Source organism: Arachis hypogaea, chromosome 17 (assembly GCF_003086295.3).
Source record: "Arachis hypogaea cultivar Tifrunner chromosome 17, arahy.Tifrunner.gnm2.J5K5, whole genome shotgun sequence".
In the NCBI taxonomy this organism is placed as follows: domain Eukaryota; kingdom Viridiplantae; phylum Streptophyta; class Magnoliopsida; order Fabales; family Fabaceae; genus Arachis; species Arachis hypogaea.
The window spans coordinates 96,820,209-96,826,969 of NC_092052.1; the positions used below are offsets into that span (position 1 = coordinate 96,820,209).

The 6,761-nt window shown below is 38.2% G+C and overlaps 1 non-coding gene across 1 annotated transcript; it reads left to right on the forward strand.

Moving 5' to 3' along the window:
* Window positions 1-4,145: 4,145 nt before the first annotated feature.
* On the forward strand, window positions 4,146-4,253 carry LOC112768821 (small nucleolar RNA R71). The gene has a single exon (XR_003186207.1). It is a non-coding gene; the product is annotated as a small nucleolar RNA R71 (small nucleolar RNA).
* The last annotated feature ends 2,508 nt before the right edge of the window (window positions 4,254-6,761 follow it).

Here is a 6,761-nt window from a genome sequence, read left to right on the forward strand (position 1 = left end):
TGATTCAACTGTATTTGCTTCAGCAAGTTGGTCATTTCACAGATGCTTTGAGTTAGAGCAGTAGTCTCTCCGCTAGAAGATACTTCTGCAACAGCTTTTGAACGGCCTTGCTTTTGTCTGTGGTTCCTAGTGGATTCAGCTAAATCACTGATCAATTGCCAAGCTTCATCAGTGGTCTTGTACTTCTTCATAGACCCATTGCTGGCACTTTCCAGTGTGGTCTTATCTTGGGGCCTTATACCCTGTGTAATATAACTGAGTAGCACGATCTTATCAATCATGTGATGGGGGCATGCTTCCAGAAGATTATTGAAGCGCTCCTAGTATTCAAAGAGAGACTCATTGTCATCCTGAACAATTGTGGAGATATCCTTCATCAGTTTATCAGTAACTTCAGATGGAAAGAATTTCTCCAGAAACTCCTTTCTGAGTGTATCCCAGTTGGATACATTTGCAAGAGGTTGAGTGTAGTACCACTCTCTTGCTTTTCCCTCAAGAGAAAATGGAAAAGCTTTCAGCAGAATTGAAGTTTCATCAGAGCCATCACGCCTGACAGTAGAACAGGCTGCCTGGAAATCTCTCAAGTGTCTGATAGGCTCTTGAGCAGGTAGGCCATGAAACTTGGGCATCAAATTTAGCAGTGCGGGCTTTATTTCAAAATCTGTAGCTACCGCTGGATGATGCGCTTGAAACGGTTGCATTGTAAAATCAGGGGCTCCTTCCTCCTGGATGGTAACTCTCCTAGCTGCCATGTTTTCTGTGCGTAAAATAACCGAATCAGTAGAACGGGGGCTGGTTTCTTCCTCAGATTCACTTTCAGATCCGCCCTCAGAGCGGGCTAACCGACGCTGTTCTAGCCTTATTCGTGAAATTGTCCTTTCAATTTCAGGATCGAATATTAGCAAGCGCGGATCAGGAAGTGAACGCGTCATTTGACGGAAGAAACATGCAGCTCATAGTAGCAAAATAAAATAAAATGTAAATAAATAAATTCTAATTAATAAAATTAGCACTCTATTATAACTCCCCGGCAACGGCGCCAAAAATTAATGAGACGCAGAAGCTGGTGAATTAAAAATTATTAAAATGGTTACGTTGCAAGTATAGTTCTTAACTCACCAAAAATCTGCCTATCAATTTAGAAGTATGTCACAGAGAGTTTGAATTAAAAATTTCTGGGAGTTTTAAGTCCCAGGTCGTCTCCCAACGAGTTGCAGAAAAATGTGCTATCTTATTAATCAGATGTTCAAAGAAGTTGAGTTGGGTAAATTGGAATTTAAATTGAGGAAATTTAGTTAATATAAATAAAAGCCTTGACTGGGAGTTGATTGGTTGGAATTTCTACTATTGATGGAGTGATTGTAAGATTAATTTATAATTAATGGTTGTTCTGTTTGGTTATCCTTTACTAAGTAAGGGAAAGTCAAACAAGCTGGAATACCAGATCTGTTCACAAGTTGCAACCCACTTAGTTCAAAGGGATTGGCGTCGGTGACAGGATAGCAATCCAACATTTAACCCAATTACAAATTTTTCTTCAATCCTTCCAACTCAAGAGTTCCTTTTAATCAACTCCCCATCAAGTAAGGAAACTAGTCACGCATTGTAAATAAAGAATCCATAGCACATGAAAGGGAATTAAAAGAAGACATGACTATTGGAATTGAAATTGAATTAAAAAGAAATAATCCTTGCATTAATTAATCATAAAAGTATTTGAATGACAAAATTGAACAAGGCAAAGAACATGGAAGAATGAAACCAAGTTAAGAAAACAAACTAGAATGATGAAGTCTTGATAAGGATATAACTCTTCTCAATGTTCCAATGCTAAGACCAATTGAAAATTAAAATTCTAAAAACCTAGGAGAGTAAAACTTGATCTAAAAACTGTTGACTGAATGAATGTGTTATTTGTTTCTGCATGTTCTCTGACTCTAGTCTGCTGTTCCGGGCCAAAAACTGGGCCGAAATAGGGTCCAAAATCGCCCCCAACGAATTCTACAGATTATGCAGATCGCACATGTCACGCGATCGCGTCATCCATGCGGACGCGTCATTCGCGTTTATCCTCGCCACGTGTTCGCGTCGTCCACGCTACCGCGTCGCTTGGGCTTTCCAATCCGCGCGGCCGCGTGAGCCATGCGGCCGCGTCGCTGCGATTTGCTCTCCTTCGCGCGGTCGCGTGAGCCATGCGACCGCGTCACTTTTCGCTGGTTATCTCCTCAAATTCTTGTGTTCCTTCCATTTTTGCTAGCTTCCTTTCCAGTTTCCAACTCATTCATGCCCTATAAAGTCTAAAACACTTAACACACAGATCACGGCATCGAATGGAATAAAGGAGAATAAAAAAATAAATAATTAAAGTCTTTAGGAAGCAGTTTTCAAACATGTAATAAATTCAGGAAGAAAATCTAAATGCATGCTAATTTAATGAATAAGTGGGTAAGGATCATGATAAAACCACACAATTAAATATAATATAACCCATAAAATAGTGGTTTATCAGGGGTTCAACACCAAACTTAAAGTTTGGTTGTGGCCTCCCAACACCAAACTTAGAGTTTGACTATGGGGGCTCTGTTTGACTCTATATTGAGAGAAGCTCATCATGCTTCCTCTCCATGGTTACAGAGGGATATCCTTGAGCTTTAAACACAAGGGAGTCTTCATTTACTTGAATTATCAATTCTCCTCTGTCATCAATCACAGCTTTTGCTGTGGCTAGGAAGGGTCTGCCAAGGATGATGGATTCATCCATACACTTCCCAGTCTCTAGGATTATGAAATCAGCAGGGATGTAGTGGCCTTCAACCTTTACCAAGACATCCTCTACAAGTCCATAAGCTTGTTTCTTTGAATTGTCTGCTATCTCCAGTGAGATTCTTGAAGCTTGTACCTCAATAATCCCTAGCTTCTCCATTACAGAGAGAGGCATGAGGTTTATGCTTGACCCTAGGTCACACAGAGCCTTCTCAAAGGTCATGGTGCCTATGGTACAAGGGATTGAGAATTTTCCAGGGTCTTGTCTCTTCAGAGGTAATTTCTGCCTAGTCAAGTCATCCAGTTCTTTGATGAGCAATGGAGGTTCATCCTCCTAAGTCTCATTACCAAACAACCTGGCATTTAGCTTCATGATTGCTCCAAGGTACTTAGCAACTTGCTCTTCAGTAACATCTTCATCCTCTTCAGAGGAAGAATACTTATTAGAGCTCATGAATAGAAGAAGTAAATTCAATGGAATCTCTATGGTCTCTGTGTGAGCCTCAGATTCCCATGGTTCCTTATCAGGAAACTCCATGGAGGCCAGTGGACGTCCATTGAGGTCTTCCTCAGTGGAGATCACTGCCTCTTCCTTCTCTCCAGGTTCGGCCGTGTGGGTTATGGTTATGGCCTTGCACTCTCTTTTTGGATTCTCTTCTGTATTGCTTGGGAGAGTACTAGGAGGGAGTTCAGTAATTTTCTTACTCAGCTGACCCACTTGTGCCTCCAAATTTATAATGGAGGACCTTGTTTCAGTCATGAAACTTTGAGTGGTTTTAATTAGATCAGAGACAATGGTTGCTAAGTCAGAGTGGCTCTGCTTAGAATTCTCTGTCTATTGCTGAGAAGGTGATGGAAAAGGCTTGCTATTGCTAAACTTGTTTCTTCCACCATTATTGTTGTTGAAACCTTGTTGAGGTCTCTGTTGATCCTTCCATGAGAGATTTGGATGATTTCTCCATGAAGGATTATAGGTGTTTCCATAGGGTTCTCCCATGTAATTCACCTCTTCCATTGCTGGGTTCTCAGGATTATAAGCTTCTTCTTCAGAGGAAGCTTCCTTAGTAATGCCTGTTGCTGCTTGCATTTCCAGACAGACTCTGAGAAATCATATTGACTTATTGGGTCAATATTTTATTCTGAGGCAATATGGCATTCAGAGTATCAATCTCAAGAACTCCATTCTTCTGAGTTGTCCCATTATTCACAGGATTGCTTTCAGAAGTGTACATGAATTGGTTATTTGCAACCATTTCAATGAGTTCCTGAGCTTCTGCAGGCGTCTTCTTCAGATGAAGAGATCCTCCAGCAGAGCTATCCAATGACATCTTGGATAGTTCAGACAGACCATCATAGAAAATACCTATGATGCTCCATTCTGAAAGCATGTCAGAAGGGCACCTTCTGATCAATTGCTTGTATCTTTCCCAAGCTTCATAGAAGGATTCACCTTCCTTCTGTCTGAAGGTTTGGACTTCCACTCTAAGCTTACTCAATTTTTGAGGTGGAAGAAACTTTGCCAAGAAGGCATTGACTAGCTTTTCCCAAGAGTTCAGGCTTTCTTTAGGTTGTGAGTCTAACCATGTCCTAGCTCTGTCTCTTACAGCAAAAGGGAAGAGCATAAGTCTGTAGACTTCAGGGTCAACCCCATTGGTCTTGATAGTGTCACAGATTTTCAAGAATTCAGCTAAGAACTGATGAGGATCTTCCAATGGAAGTCCATGAAACTTGCAATTCTGTTGCATTAGAGAAACTAATTGAGGCTTAAGCTCAAAGTTGTTTGCTCCAATGGCAGGGATTGAGATGCTTCTCCCATAGAAGTCAGGAGTAGGTGCAATAAAGTCACCAAGCACCTTCCTTGCATTGTTGGCATTGTTATTTTTGGCTGCCATGGTTTCTTCTTCCTTGAAAAGCTCTGTTAGGCCCTCTAGAGAGAATTGTGCTTTAGCTTTTCTTAGCTTTCTCTTCAAGGTCCTTTCAGGTTCAGGATCAGCTTGAACAAGTATGCCTTTATCTTTGCTCCTGCTCATATGAAAGAGAAGAGAACAAGAAAGTAGAGAATCCTCTATGTCACAGTATAGAGATTTCTTGAGGTGTCAGAGGAAAAGAAGAATAGAAGGAGGAGGTAGATAGAAGAGAATTCGAACATATAAAGAAGGATAGAGTTCGAATTGCACCTTTAGGGGGAGTGTTAGTCCCTTAAATAGAAGGATGTGAGAAGAGGGGAAGAATTTTCGAAAATAAATTAAAAATATTTTGAAATAATAAAAAGAAATTTTGAAAATTTGATTGAGATTTTCGAAAATTAAGATTAAGAAAGGAATTAAGTGATTTTTGAAAAGATTTTGAAATTAGAAATTAAAAAGATATGATTGAAAATTAATTTTGAAAAAGATGTGATTGAAAAGATATGATTGAGAAGATATGATTGAAAATCAAACTAAAAAGAGAAAGTTTTAAAGTTAAAGTTGATTACTTGACTAACAAGAAATTAGAAGATATGATTCTAGAATTAAAACTTTTGATCCTTTCTTAATAGGCAAGTAACAACTAGAAAATTTTGAAGTAAATCATTAATTATAACAAGGATTTTCGAAAATTAAAAAAAAATGGAAAGAAATTTATTTTGAAGAGATATGATTGAAAATATATGATTTGAAAAAGATTTGATTTTGAAAGATTATGAAAATTTGAAAAAGATTTGAATTAAAAACAAAATCTTCCCTCTAGTGTCCTTCTGACATTAAACGCCCAGAATGGTATCCATTCTGGAATTTAACGCCCAAAATGCTACCCTTTTGGGAGTTAAACGCCCAGCCAGGTACCCTGGCTGGCGTTTAAACGCCAGTTTTCCTTCTTCACTGGGCGTTTTGAACGCCCAGCTTTTTCTGTTTGATTCCTCTGCTGAATGTTCTGAATCTTCAATTCTCTGTATTATTGACTTGAAAAGACATAGTTTTGAAAATATTTTTGAATTTTTGATGATGAGAAACAATAAAAATGCAACTAAGATCAAATGAACAATGCATGCAAGATACCAAACTTAAAAATTTTCATATAAGAGACACTAACAAATTGAGAATGCATATGAGAAACAACAAAACGCACAAAACAAGAGAATTTAAAGATCAGAGCAATGAAATCATCAAGAACAACTTGAAGATCAATGAAGAACATAATGCATATATTCGAAAAATGCAAGAAGAATAAAGACATGCAATTGACACCAAACTTAAAAATTGACACTAGACTCAAACAAGAAACATAAAATATTTTTGATTTTTATGATTTTAAAATTTTTTTTGTGATTTTCGAAACTTACATGGAAAAGAAAATAAAGGGATTTAAAACTTTTAATAAGAATTCCAGGAATCATGCAATGTTAGTCTAAAGCTTCAGTCTAAAAAGATTAGACATGGTTGGCCAAGCTTCAGCAGGACATTACATTCAGCAGCTAAATTGATGAGAATCAATCAGCTTTTGTGATGATAAGAACATCACCTTGAAACTCTAGAATTCATTCTTAAAAATTTTGAAAAATAAAAAGAAAAGTACCTAATCTAAGCAACAAGATGAACCGTCAGTTGTCCAAACTCGAACAATCCCCGGCAACGGCGCCAAAAACTTGGTGCACGAAATTGTGATCATCAAAAATGGTGCCAAAGGACTTGGAGCTCTCAAATGTGAATCACACTTTGTCACAATTCTGCATAGCTAACCAGCAAGTGCACTGGGTCGTCCAAGTAATACCTTATGTGAGTAAGGGTCGATCCCACGGAGACTGTCAGCTTGAAGCAAGCTATGGTCATCTTCTAAATCTCAGTCAGACGAATTCAGATGGTGATGGAGAATTGATAATTAAAAGATGAATAAAATATAAAATAAAGATAGAGATACTTATGTAATTCTTTGGTTGGAATTTCAGATAAGCGTATGAAGATGCTTTGTTCCTCCTGAACCTCTGCTTTCCTATTGCCTTCTTCCAATCATTCATACTC